Source organism: Spermophilus citellus (genome assembly GCF_964194105.1).
Source record: "Spermophilus citellus genome assembly, chromosome: 5".
In the NCBI taxonomy this organism is placed as follows: Eukaryota; Metazoa; Chordata; class Mammalia; order Rodentia; family Sciuridae; genus Spermophilus; species Spermophilus citellus.
Window position 1 is genome coordinate 119,191,330 of NC_138186.1, and position 14,797 is coordinate 119,206,126.

The window sequence follows — 14,797 nt, forward strand, 5'->3', positions numbered from 1 at the left end:
CACCTGAGGCCCCCAGGGAACCAAGGTACTTCCTTGCAGTGCACTGGGAAGAACTGCCACCTGCAAACAATGGGCAGCCAGAATCCCCACCAATATCCCTACAATACTCTTTGAAACATCAGGTAGACAGCTTTGCCCTCCGAGAGGACAGAACTTCTCACGTCCAAAATAAGCTTAATACAGGTATCCTAAACCATGGATTACTCAAAGGAAAAGCATAAGTAAATCTGCCCCCAAACAGATAAAAATATAGCCCAAATGCAGCCCAAATGTGCACTTACTGCTTGAAGACCTGTGAAATGATTGAAATGGTTGAATCTCAAAGGTTGAATTCAATTTGATTATGATCACTGTGTCCCTGCTTATGGTAGAAAGACAATCTTGCTATTTCCAGATAATGTCTTCTCTTCAGAGTTAAACCTTCAGTTGCTTCAGGCAAGTAGTCAAATTACTCACTTCCAATGCCCCTCAGGGTTGTTCCTTTCCCTTTCCCTTCTCACCCACGGGGAAGATTACTTCGACCAGGCAGTAATGGAGACAGTGTCTGGCTCAAGTGCTGCCCTCCAAGCCCTCAGTGGCCTCTGTGGGACGTGTTGTCCCGCTGTCTTTGTGTGTAGGCTGACTGCTGATGTAGCTGGTCACCACCTCATAAGGGCTCAGCATATCTGTGGCCATGATCCCTGCTGGTCTCCAGTGGTGAGGTCAGCATGCTGCCTTCCACGCCCTGTCCATTTTGATCTCTGGCTCTTCAGCATCTCCATGTTCCCCAACCTGACAAGTTGGACTGCTGAGATTTCCCCTATGCCACCACATACAGGCTTTGGGAAACTGAAAGGGGACACTATACTGGGGCCTGCTTCTGCCTAACAATGCCCCACTGCAGGGTGCACTGCAAGGTGGTTTCCTTCCAGAATTCTTGACAGGATGCAAGGTACAAGTGCCCTCTGCACTGGGGGCTTCCTTCAGCCTCTTGGAGTTTCTAACATCTCACTTATCTCTCAAGCTGAAGTCCAGGAACTGGGGCATTGGATCTCAGTGACCCACCCATTTCTTCAGTCTAGAATCTCTGCAAGTTCCTCCCACTAACTCAGGAAGGGCTTCTCTCCTTCCTGAACAAAGAGAAACTATCCTGCAGCCTCCCTCCTGTTCACAGCTAAGTGTGCAGGACATGCCATCCCCTTCTGCGATCTGGTTCTCTGGAATCCACAAGTCATTTTTTTTTTCCTAACAAAGCCTGCCTCTTAAATGAAGAAGGCAGGGCTAACTGGTCTCTGAAACATGCTTGAAGGGCCTATTTTGAACGTCAAAAGCTGAACAATGTCTTCTTTGTCCTTGGCCATGTTCTGGTCTCCCCCTGAAGAAATAGAATCTTGAACCTCAATGGGGAAGACTCCCTGGGTGATAAGAATTAGGAGGAAGGGAAAGTAAATTGAATACCAGTTGAAAATATTATTCCCACTAAACCAGCTGCTCATGATGCAAGGTCTTGGAGGTCCAGAACATTCATTCAGGATTTAAAAGCAAGCAAACAAAACAAAACAAAAAAAGCACCAGCAACAGGCTGACATGTCCTTCTTCCAGAAGGCATTATTTATGCATGTTAAACTAACGGCAAAGGACCAATGGCTTTCCATTCTTGAATCCTTTACATCTGATATCCTTGATCCATACAGATACTCCCCTGTGGAACTCCTTCCTTCAGGGGCCTTGTCGTCTTTGTCTCTCCTTCTAAACCTGCTGTGTTCATTCAACACATCCCTGAGACCTCAGACCCTTCCTTCCTTATCTCTTCACTCAGTCCTTCCTTACCTTATCTTACACCAGGGCTATTCAGCCTTGATCCCTACTTTCAGCTAATTCAGCTGATGTTTTCTTCAGTCTTTGAGAACATCCTACTCACTTGACTATTTGAGCCAATTCTTCATTCTAGGTCACCACAAGGTCAGATTTTCCATTCCCAAGGGACAAGCATTACCAGGCCAACTCACCAAATTGGGCTAAGGGGAACCATTAAAAACCGGCAAATTCCAGTCAGATCTAAATCCAGAATGTGTTTTATTCTATCTATTAACACCCATCCTATAGTTTAGTGCTTGTTTGAATCTTTTCTAGATTCTCTAAGCCCCTTCTGTCCATTATGCCAGCTCTCTCTCCTACTTCACCAATACCTCCCTCTCTAGTGGCTCAGGGCAGGGGGCACTGAGAGCTCAGGTGGGTGTGTTGGTGGGGACCACAAAGCAGGGATTTTCTCACGGTGGCTGCTCTGGATCTCAGCTACATGAGATCATTGTTGTGAGGACTAGCCAGGGAGTTTCATCCAAAGAACACAGTACTTCTGTCACAACTGGAGGTATGAGGATCAGGGAAGGCAGTGGGGCTTGCCTTAGATGCCCCCTCCAATACTTTCATGCACTATGCTCTTTCCTGTATGGCATGTTGGCTGAGGTACAGCCAGATAACTTTGGGGGCTGCAGTTTTCCAAGTGCCAATCCTCTTTGGATCATATTTCTGAATAAAATAACCAGAACTCATCCTTTTCCCAGGAGCTACTTTTACCCACAGAAGATCTGGTTCTGCTTGATCCACATAGTCTTTACAGATTCTTCCCATGCACCCCTCATGGTCTTTGATAAGTAATTTTCAGCCCCTAAGAAAATTACCTCCAGAAAAACCTCTTGGTACCTGAAATCAAGAATCTGCTGAATGACTATAAAACAGTGGGAAGCTTAGAATCATAATCAACAAGCACTGAATAAGTGCACAACTTAATTTAGTATTACACAGACTTGCTTCTAAAAATGGACAATATTGACAATGACAGGCACAAAAGTATCTGCACGTGAACAAACTGGGTAAATACAGGAAGTAGTGACATTATGTGCCAGCAAAGGGGAAAAGCACACTTTAGTCAGAGCAGAGTGTGATCTCCTACATTTAAGGCAGAGGTTATGGTGGTGGGGAGGGGGCCAGCAAAGCATTTAAATCATAGGCAGTGCTTGGTTAAGCAAGAAAAAACACCCTACCACCGGTTCCCAAAGATTGAAATAGCATTTCAAAAAAGAGGAACACAAGGTACGCTGCCCCCTTCCTTTTGCTGTAGCAGCTGGCCTGCATCCACAGCTGCTCTCCATCCCAGTGCATTGAATCTGGCATGTAGGTGAGGGCCAGGCAGGGGAAGCCAGTAATGAAGAATCCCAGGATGCTGTGTCCAGGTAGCTGAGGCTTAACGAATGCCTGGCAAACATTACCCCTCATGTTGATATGTCTTTTGTTACAGAAATGACTGGCGTAGTCCCTCCCCCAACCATGGAAAACATGTTATAAAGCTTATTTTCTATCATTCTTTTGAAGGATACACAAAGAAAAGGCTGAAGTTGGGCTGCTGTGTCAAATCCTTACTTTGTAGGAAGGACCTTAAGTCTGGAATAGAGCCCTCCGCTGCTGAGGAGATTCTTCAGATCATGCCACAAAGCAAACACAATTAATGCCTGGAAAGAAAGGCAATCCCACGGACAGGCTGTGTTCTGTCTGGCTGAGGGCTCAAGTAAACCATGCTTTGAGAGGTCTAGAAATAGGTGGGTGCATAAAAAGCTAGCACCTGCTTTCTCTTCCTCAATACCAGCAGCCCATTCAGCTATTCTTCTCTCTCCCATCATTCAGTCTTGTACTCTTCTGGTCTCCTCCAGATTTTGAATCATTCTGTATTTTCTCCCTGGTCTCACATATCATTCTGTACTGAATACCTTCCTTTTTTCTTTTTCTTTTTTTGGTTAAAATTGTGTTGGTGAAAGCAGAAGGCAAAGAAGTTACTGCTTTTTTGATCACCTAGACTTTTAACAAAATGATTAAGATTCTAAACAAAAGATCTTAAAACACAAATCGTTCCAAGATACAATGGTAGTTCCTAAAATGGTCTAGGACAATGACCCAGCCTAAATCATATAGGAAGTAAATGTGCAGCCATCAGAAAATACAGAAACTCAACATCCAAGCAGATGACACCCTAGCATCCAGATGCCCAGGAAACCAGCTGCACATTCAGGACATGTCTAAGTAACATCTGCTAAGTACCTACCTTGAGAGTGACACTGTACTGCATGCTATAGATGGACAGACAAAAAGGTGGCACAGCAAACAAGATTTGGAACACATGGGGCCAAGAGTCTTCGGTTTCCTGAGAGGGCAAGACCCATACATATGGATTTCTTGAGTCTCGGCTAAATCAATTACTGAGCTTGGGCAAGTCATAAAAATCTTCTGAACCCTGGCTTTCTTGTATCAGAATTTAACTACTAATTTAAGTCATCAGATACTGAAAGCAATTGAGAGATACAAATGTTTAATGGAAGAGAAGGAGAAAACTGGGATTTCAGCTGAGCCTTGACAAATGAATGGGATTCTAATGGAAATGAAGGATTTGTGGATTCCAGGAAAGGAAAAGAAAGGCCAGAACACCTTTTTCATATTCATAAGATAGCAGATGTTATCCAGGTTAGTGTGGTGGTAGATGAGGTGAGCCAGGTGTGACTGGGAAGGACACAGAGACTGGGGAAGGCACAGAAGGCCAGGCTCTGGAATCTGGTGTTTCTGCTTCTATTTATTGTGTGGTTAGTAAAGGCAAAAGAATCAGTATGTACATCAGCCAGTACCTCCATTTCGACACGGATCTACGCCTCCACACTCAATCTAGAAAGTATGGGAAAAAGTGAAGCAACTGTTATTTGCAAACCATGGGAGAGGCTGAAGGGCACAACATAACAAGAGAACATCAAGAGAATGAGGATCCCGCAAAGGTGTACAAAGGACAGCCACACAGGGACATTTTTAGGGAGGAGACAACGATAAAAAATAGACAATGTTAGAATGTTACAGTTCACTGATAACTCAGCTCCAGAGTTTTAGATCTGAAAAACAATGAAGCATGGTGTTTGTATTTCCAGGTTAGAAAATAAATCAGACAATACAAGGTGATACCCTCCAAACTCTGAGAGAGCAACCGAAGAAACCATTAACAGAAATCAGTGCCTTCTCAAGTATCCCAGTGAGTACATATATGCTGGACTATGGGGGAAAACGTCACACCATATCTGGACTGGAATTAAAATAAAATTAAAACAAAAATCAAATTTCACAAGTGACAATATTTGAAATTGTTATTGCTTCTAAGTAGACCCAACACACGTGGGGAAATGAAAGAATTTGGTGTTTATTTGCCTTTTCAGTAGAGCTTAAACTGGGCAGCATTTCACAGAAATACAGAATCAGTAACGTATTCTGGAGATTAAAAGAAGGCATGGGAAAAGTTCCCTGGGCTTTGTTGTGGGGAAGGAGATCTGGCTCAATTTTAATTTTCCATTAAAGGCCTACTTTTCAATACAAAGCAGATGGAATTCTTATACAACTCCTGAAAAGCCTACTATTTTTGGGTACCTAAAAGATAGAAGCTCTGAAGAAAATGAAAGTGTTTGAATTCCTCAGATAAAATCCCACCAGCACATTCAAAAGGTGCAGGTACTTGCAAATCTTTAAAAGACAAGTTAAGAGGTCCTTCCTTCGACAGGCTGCAGCTCCCTCTGACTCCAGCTAGCTGATGATTTCTGCTTCTCTTCCGCCTGCTCCCACCCTGGTGGCTTCGAACTCCCTATGCCTGCTTCATTCCCTGCCCTCCAGAAGCTGCCGCCTCATGCTTCTGTCCTCCCTGAAAAGATTTTCAAAGTGTTCCACTCTGCCTGCTCCCTCCCCACTGAAATCAGAACAAGGCCTGAGAATTCACATGGCAGAAGATCCTCAGACTCTCATGCACCCCCTGCTCATATCATGAGATAACACCTGGTTCCACGTATTCTCCATTTTCCAATCTTCCAGGGTGGATGGAAGAACAAGACGGCTGGTGTTCACCATGCACAAACAATGAGTTTTAGGATGGGAGCTGCTGGGTACCAATTTGCCCTCACAGTTCACAGGCTCTTTTGAGAGCTGGAACAAATTTAGAGTGAAGAGCTTATGTAGCTTGCTAGCCATGTGGCCCTGACTAAATCAACGTCTATGCTTCAGTTTTCTCCCCCTTTCAATGGGAATAATAATGACAGTCCTCGTGGAATAATGCTGGGTGTTGGCAAATCGACCATATGCAAGATAGAGTTACTGATTTCCAAAGAGCTCACAAATCAGTGTAAAAAGCCAGCACCCCCCCTCCCCAGGCCCCAGCTGACTCCCTCTGCTTTACAAGTCAGGCTGTGATGAGGGGTACCTCAGTGCTCTGTGAGCACAGGCTGAGGAGTGAAGGAAGGGCTTCCCAGCAGCCATGTCTTGAGTGGAGTCACAGTGAGACAGAGGTGACTTTGAATCTCCCATCGAACAACATATAGCTAACTGTGCAAAGAAAGGGCAAGGAGGCAGGGAACAAGACACCCCATTTCAGAGCAAAGCAGGAGAGAATCGGGTGAAACAGGCCTGGCCTCACTCTTTGTGAGCCTCAGTCTCTTTGTGTGACTAATGGGAATAACAATACTATGTCTGCCACAGAGTTGTAATGATTTAGAAAATTAGTGTATGTCAAGCACTGAACAAAGGCCTTCAGGGTAAAATAAAATGTAAGTGTTGATATTTGTATGGTGTATTCAGGGATGGGCAAGTAGCTGTTATGCTGTGTGTTTTTTGACACCATTAGAGATAGGGGAAAACAAGGCCAGAAACAAGGAGCCCTTCAAAAAGCTTTCTAAACAAAAGTAATCAATTGGCTAAGACTCTCCCTTGATGAACTTTTTTTTTCTCCTAACAGCTTACAGTTGATAGGTGCTCAGTATATATTTGCCCAATCCAGCGAGGCGCAGCTTGAGGTCATGGGCTTGCTTGCAAGGGCACAGCCTGTGATTAAACTCTGCTTCCGAAGAATACTTAAGAAGACCCGGTGCAGCCTTCCCTTTAGAGCAAGGTGCAGAGCAGGCCACTCAGAAGCAGGCGGAGACGGATGGGAAGTGCTCTCGTCCAAATATTACGACAACTTGGAGTCTCACAAACATTGTTAAAGTTTCATGAGTCAGTAAGCATTATCTTTGCTTCCCACGTTTTTATTAGGCCATAAATCCAGTTCAATTTATATCCTTCTAGGATTACTGCGTTCTAATCAAGTCCAGAGTGTCACTTATTCCTAAACTGTCTATGCTGCATGTCACCCAAGTCCATCTGGATAATATTGTTCAGACTACTTATGTGTTTTAGTAGCTAAAAATTAGACTTGCTCAATCAGAAACACTAAAAAAATAAATGATTATATTCCTCTAAGTAACCAAATCACTTTTTTCACAGCAATCAAGTACATGACAGTCATAATTCATGTTTTTTTTTTTTTCCTACTCTGTAGTTCATTCTCCCTTTAGAAAGTCAGGATACATTGTGAAGTCAATCTCAAGGGACTTAATTGTAAATAGGTTAAAATCTGGTTGTCCGACTAAAACAAAGAAACTCTTTTAAAGGGCTGACTTCAGAGTGCTTTCCTGTTTCTATTCTCAAGAATAAAGAAGACTCAGTATTTCTTAAGAAGACTTACTAAAAATTCTATTTTCAATCATACCACATAAATGAAGTTCCTACCTTCTTGAAAAATTCTTGCTCCAGAACTGACAATCACCCAAATCTTTTTCTAAATTACTCGAAATTTCCTTATATGCACACAAACCATTTTCACCTTCCCTAAAGGATAGATTGTGTGTGTGTGTGTGCGCGCGCATGTGTGCGTGTGTGTGTGTCTGTGTGTACATATGTACATAATTACAACATAAACATATCACTTTTCCTTATGGGGACACTATTCGGAGTGCTTTACATTGATTAACTATTGACTCCTCAAAATAGTTCCTGCTCACCATTTTAAAGATAAAGAAAGGAAGGCACAGAGAGAGGAGGTAATTTGGGCCAGCCCACATAGTTGGAAACCTGGACCCTGCTCCAACTCCATGCTTTTAACCTCATGTCCCACTTGAGCTAAAAGACTACAAACTTGATGACTTTGCCACCTTGAACAAGTCACTTGAACTCTCTGTACTTCATTTTTTCTCACAAGTAAGTCATTTTACATATTGGACTATATGATCTCTAAGATTCTGGATCCCATGACATATGCTCTTGAAAACCTCTGCAAGAGAGTCCCTCACAATTCTATGTTCTGCAGATTTTGATATGTACTTCTACCTGGGCTGGGAAGTGGCAGGTTTTAAGATTTATACACTTTCATTTCCCTAATGCTACGCTGCTCACGCTCAGAAATTGTTGGTGCTAAAGCCAATAGCACTTTTCATTCTGTATCTTGTTATCTCTGCAGCCCTAGATATGAACTCCCCTAGGTCTGTCCAACACTTTGTACCTCTCCCACTCAGGGCCTGTACTCCTCCTGCATTCCTGGGCTCACTCTGGCCCTGTCTGCTCCTTATACTCCATGTACTCTCCCTGGGTGAACTAACCCACATCCATGGCCTCAAGAATCTGTCACTTACTACTAACAAATTTATATTTGAATTCTAGCCCTCTTCCCTTACTCCAGACCCATGTATGCCATGGAGACACCTCCACCTGGAAGTCCAAAGTGTCTGTGATGACATCTTCCCTTTGCACACACCCAGCTTACTGTACTACCTGTTTCCACTATCTCCCCACCTCATTTCCCAAAGACCCCTTTTCTATGCACCTCTATATCACTCTTTCTCACCCTATCCCCACTTTGTCCCTTCCATTTTGACCCTCACCTATAGTTCATCTGAGTTTCTAGTAACTATCCTCCCTGAATCAGTCAGCCTGGCTCTGACCAAAGGCCCACACACTATGGCCAGGTGATACTTTTAAAATCCAAAATAGGTCAAAGTCACGTCTCCACTTATAATTCTTGAGTAACACTTATAAGTACTTATTAGAATCTTCTCAATTTCTTCTCCAGCCCTGTATTCTTCCTTTTTCCATCTCTCTACCACCCCATTGGGTCGTGAACTAACTGCAGCATCCCGAAAAGTCTCTGCCTTCACCTTATGGGTTGTTCTTTCTGGAGCAGTGGCCTTCCCACATTTAACTAACCAACTCCTACTCCCAGATACCTCTTCCTCCAGTCTTTACTGTCTGGTCGCCCCACCTCTTTGCTGTGCATACTCTCTGTGTCCCGTGTATGTACCCCTAGAATCAGCATGTATAATATTGTCAGAGGCTTCCTCCTTTCTCAGTTGAGCCAGTAGGTAAGTTCCTCGGGGCAAGATCACCACCACCCCCCCTTTTGCTCCCAAGCACTAGTTCAATGTCTGGCAAATTGTAAATGCAGACAATTCACCTATTCATACAGACCTATCTATATAGAAGGACCTGTGCAGAAGGACCTAGCTTAAAATAAAGAAGCACAGAGAATGGAACTACTTCCAGTATCAACATACTTTGATTTTCCATTTTCAAATTTTATTTTTTGTTTCCCAGATGAATAACAGATGAGGGTCTAAATAGAAGAAAGGAAGGTAGGGATGGACACTTTATTAGATATAAAGTTCTGTTTTCCATCAACCAGAAGTCTCAATTTCCAAAGTATGCTAACCACCCACCTCCCTTGTGAAAAATGTCTTAATTCCTATCATGACTATAAACATATGAAGTATTTTGAACTGCCTAGTGACTTAGTGGAAGGGCTTTGGAACCAAACTAATTGAGCCTGATTTCGACTCTAGCACTTAGTAGCTACATGATCTTTTGGGTTAGTTACTAGTAAGTTACTAAAACTTGCCCATTCGTAAAATGGTAATTATAAGTGAAACCACTTCATATCATTATTGTTAAGATTTGAGCTTAAACAGTACATGACACACAGTAAATTATCAATGTTAGCTTATTATTATTATTATTATTATTATAATACACATTGAGCTTCTAAAGAGCAAGGACAGCAGGAATATTCATTTCTACAGCCCCATGTCCCCCAATGTCTTACACAAAATAACATACTAGGCTGATGTTTGCAGAACTGATGAATAAAGCAAAGTGTTCACAGCCAAAAACAGAAAGAAAGAGCATCATTAATTATGATCACAGGCATGGGCAGAATTCAGAACTGCTGCAATAGTTTGGAGACCTATGGAGAACAGGGACTATCCAGAACACTAGCAGGTTCCCCTGTTCCTGAAGGTCTGAAAGCTCAAAACTTCCAAGAAATGTACAAGACAGACAGCTGCTGATGAAGGGGCCCAGGTGGAGCTGAAGAGCTGAGCTGGCTGGGCATCTGGCCTTCTCTTTAGAAACTTCATGTCCCAGTGGTAGAGCAGTTGCCTAGCATGCACAAAGCCCTGGGTTCCACCATCAGCATGGCCCTGGGGCAATGAGTTTTACCTTTCCTATTCTGCTTAATTTTCTCTTAAGGATGTGTGATTTCCAAGGATCCCACTAGCCACTATGGAGTCTATAAAATCACCAGACAAAGATGGAGGCCAAGGAAGGTGCTTCTGGAGTAAAAACCACCACATCAAAGTCAACACAGGAAGTGACAGATGGACTATATGATAAGAGATTACTGAGTGAGAAGTGGCCCCTTAAAACATGACAAAAAGCAAGGTTTCTGAAATATGATTAAGATGAAAATAACTGAACTTACAAAATCAAAAGAACAAAAGCAAGGATGGGTGTCGGCTCTTAGATTTCCATTTAATTTAATTACCATCAGCCAACAAGCTTCTTGAGGGTAGTGGATATACCTTGTTAAATGGGAGTGTTTGGCAGAGCTGTTCATCAAAAATACATTTCTTGTCCTTTTTTTTCTGGACACATGGCTTACCTACATTTCTCAGGGCCCCTTGCAATTAAATTTAGCCATATACATAGCCCTCATGTTTGTAGACGTGATGTGGGTCATTTGTAGGCCAAGACATTTTACAAGTGGATACATCTCTTCATTCTCTCTTTTGCCCAGTCAGCTAAAACGGGCTACAAAGAAAAGCCATGTAATTGTGCAGCTACAAGATAGGGGCAAGGGACTCAGAATTGCCAAATGGAAGAAAGCTACCCAATGACCAGAAACACCCATTTTGGACTATTACACAGGCAAGAATAAATGTGCATTGCTTTTGAACGATTATATGTTTGCAGGCCTATTTGTTACAGCTGCTAACATTATCCTAATTAAAGCAGGTGTCCATACCAATGATCTAACTCATATTTGTTGATTGTTAAATGAACCACTGATTACCTACTAATGTAATACTTGGTAGGAAATGAGACAAATGAGATTAGGCTCCTTTTCTCAAGGTACTGACCAAATTAATGGTAGAAACAGCATGACAAACATAATGCCTGCTGCTAATATTTGAAAACAACATGGCTCAAAAAAGAGTTAATGGAGTCTTCAGAGGGAAGATGACATTTGTGACAGACTCCAAAGGTTAAAGAGAAGTTTTAGCAAGTCAGATTAGGTTGGAGACTCCAACCTAAGACTCCAACCTGAGAGGAAAGTAGAGTGTGCATTTGTTCACATTCAACCTTATCATTAAGTCTCTAACTTGGTCAATAGAGTGCGAGTTTATTGTGCACTGACTTTTCTTTCTGGGTCTGGCATCCAACAAACAAGTCTTTGTTTTTACAGTACCCTCATTAACTCTATTGCTTTTTTTAATGTAAAAAGTTCCACCATAAATGTCCTTAGAAAGCACAGAAGCAAATATTTAATGAATCATAATAACTTTTCTGATAAAATTCTTGAAGAACAAACTTGAGACTGTTTTGTTACTTGCTATAGTCCTGATCTTAGGAATCAACAGGCCCAACGTAAGTTTTGACATTATTGATTAAGCACATGCCACCTGTTTACAAAACAGAACATTAAGCCCAGATTTTTCATCAACACTTCTACTGTAAGAGGTACATCAGATAGTCCAAGGTTCAGCATTCTAAATCTTCTGTTCAGAGCTAAGTGCCCCAAAGCCTCAGATAGTTAAACTACCTCCTCTAAAAGACTGTGAGTTTCTTCAATTGAAAGCACAGTGCCCATGGGGTAGGGACTGGGGAGAAAGACTGGACAAAGAATGAAAATTATTATAGTTGCTTGGGTGGTAAGAGGAAGAGTGTGGGCATCTGAAGGCTACCATGAAGCAAGCAAGACAGTTTCTATGGTCTTGCAAGTGCCAATTCAATGCAGGTCCTCAGTTACTTAGTTGAATAAAAGAGTGAAACAGCATCATTGGGCAGACCAGATTTCATTTCAAAAGACTCCAGCAAAGAGGCCTTAGACTAGATAGAAGAAACAAGTCAGGTTTCCTCACTCTTGTCAAACACCAATTTAATTCTAATTCAGAAACAAAATTTTTCTGATCCTACACCAATTTACCCTATCCCAACTCTTATAACTATCCTCAAAAAGAGAAGGGATAAAATGAGGGAGTAGGGAGGTTATCTTAAAAGTAAACTCTCAAAACAGCTGGGATAATTTTCCCCTTAAATCTAAGACACATAGCAGCTGACAGTCTACACTACTGGTCTATGAACACAGCAAAATGCTGCCACCTGCCACCCGGCATCTAGGGGGCCTTTCTTTTTTTGGTAAATGTGGCAGGAAAGACTCTGAGAGAAGATCAACTGCTTCCTAGGAAAGAAAGGGAAGCCCTAGGGAAAAGAAACAAGAAGCATGGAGCGGATGATCCTTGGGTACTTTGTGTGTCTCCTGCTATGCACTGAAAGAGCTCTTTGTGTGTTACACACACACACACACACACACACACACACACACACACGGGCGAGTCTCTGTGATTTATTGGGGGAAGGAGAGGCTAGAAGGGTGATTTGATTATGCCTCTTCCCTAAGTGTCCCAGCAAATACCGCCTGGGCCCAAGCTCGGTGGCCTCTTCTGGCCCAGTCCCCCTCTGCCTGTAGCCACAGAGATAAGAGAGGGGAGGAGACCAAACAAAAACAACCATCGATCTAGGGAAGTGGAGAGGAAATTCAGCGAGTGAGCAGGGAAGGGAGGAGAAAGGAGCTAGAGAGAGCAGCAGGGGTGGGGGACAGAGGAAGAGGAGGGAAGGCTCCGACACAGGCGAAAGGGGAAGGGTGGGTGGGTGGTGGCACAGGAAGAGTGAAGGGGTGGATGGGGGAAGTGCAAGGGAGGTGCCAGAAATAGGCAGTAGGATGCGCTGGGGAAGGCGACGGCCGCCGAGGGAGGAGGCCCAGAGGTGGAGGAGTGGGGCAGGGGTTGGGTGGGGAGGGAAGCAGCACGGGGCATCAATTATTAAGTGATTACATCATCCTTGACATTAAAACAACACACACAGCCCTAGTCCCCACGGGGGGCCCCAAAAGGAGGGCGGGGGCGGAGTCTGGGCCAGCCTCGCCCCCAAGCCAATTCCGATTCCCACCCGGCGCCGGCTAACAGGCGAAGAAATGAGCCCCCATCCCTGCGCTACCTCGGGACCGCACCCCACAAAGGTGTCCTGCGACAGGGCCTTGGGAAGACCCCTAGTGCTGCCAACTCTCCCGCAGCCCCGCGGGGTGCCCCAGAGGCGGCAGTGGCCGAGGGACTGCAGCGCGGGGCCCCAGCCGCCGGGGGCCGCCCTGTGCGGGGGCGCGGGCGGCCGGGCGTCTCCGCAGCATCCCCGTGGCCTCCGGAGGCGCATCCCGGCAGCTTACCTGTGCGGCGCTCAGGCTCCGAAGCCCATTCACATGGTCCACTCCCCGCCCTCCTTCGGCGCGGCCGAGGCGGGTCCAGTAGCTCCGCTGCGGACCCGGGAGCCGGTGGGCCCTCCGAGATCTCCGAGGGGGCGGCGCCGGGGTGTCCCCGGCCTGGCCGCCGGATCCCTCCCTGGCGTGAGCCGCGGCTTTGTGTGCGCCCGGAGAGTGCTCGGTGCACGGGGAGAAGCGCCGTGCGCCCGGACAGCGGAGGACGCCGGGCTCGGAGCGCAGCCTCGCCTCTGCTCTCGCGGCCGACCGGCGGGCGGGTCTCGGCGGCCTCGGGCTCGCGGCGACCCCTCCTCCTCTCCCGCGGCAGCCCCCTCCCCGCCGGCTCCGCTCCTGACAGATGGCGCAACTGCAACGACGCGCCGCCGCCGCCGCGGCTGCTTGCAGCTACTCTCGCTGATGCTCGGGCCCCTCCGGCTCCCGAGGGGAGCGAGGAGGGGGCGGGGCATGACCTGAGAGTGGCAAGTCGCTCTGCCCTATCAAAGGGCCCCTTGGGAGCTGCGGGCCTCAACCATTGGTGTGTGGGACGGGGGCGGAACGGCTATGGGTGGTGCCGCCGAGTGGGTTGAGCGTTACTGTGGCAGCGGGCATCCTGGCGTGCGTGCAGTGTTGGATGTGCGAGAGGATGCGAGGCTGGAGGAGGATGTGTGTGTGTGTGTGTGTGTGTGTGTGTGTGTGTGTGTGTGTGTGTGTGTGTGTGTGTGTGTGTTAAGGATTGTGCGGAGTTGTGAGTTGGTGGGATAGGGCAGGAGAAAGAAGGGAGAGCATAAGCTGCAGTTTCTCTTTTGCGGTAGGTTGCAGCTACTACTAAGAATTGGTACTTGCCATTCCCCCCAAACCATGGGATCCTGCCTCATAAAGGGATATTTTGCCTTTTTTATTTGAGGGTGGTAGGATAAGATGGAAAAGGTTAGAGAGTGGTAATAGCAGTGTATCCTCTAGTGAAACTAAAATTTAAAAAAAAAATTAAAGTGCGGAGCAAAGTAGAACCCTATCACAGAACCTTGGAAAAACTAAAAAGAACCCTGGAACCGTCCAACGAATAACCAGGAGAAAGAGAATTTGAAATTAATATTATTTCATCAGTCTCCTACTTTCCTGAGCACGCATATATATTTC

General features: G+C 45.1%; 1 protein-coding gene across 2 annotated transcripts in view; it reads right to left on the reverse strand.

Annotated features, from left to right (window-relative positions):
• FYN (FYN proto-oncogene, Src family tyrosine kinase) overlaps positions 1-14,103 on the reverse strand; it is a 204,111-nt gene extending 190,008 nt beyond the window's left edge. For both annotated transcript variants that reach the window (XM_081294884.1, XM_081294883.1), the window contains exon 1: positions 13,631-14,103. The gene's annotated coding sequence lies outside the window, so the exon portion shown is untranslated. The remainder of the gene's footprint in view (positions 1-13,630) is intronic.
• Between the last annotated feature and the right edge of the window lie 694 nt (positions 14,104-14,797).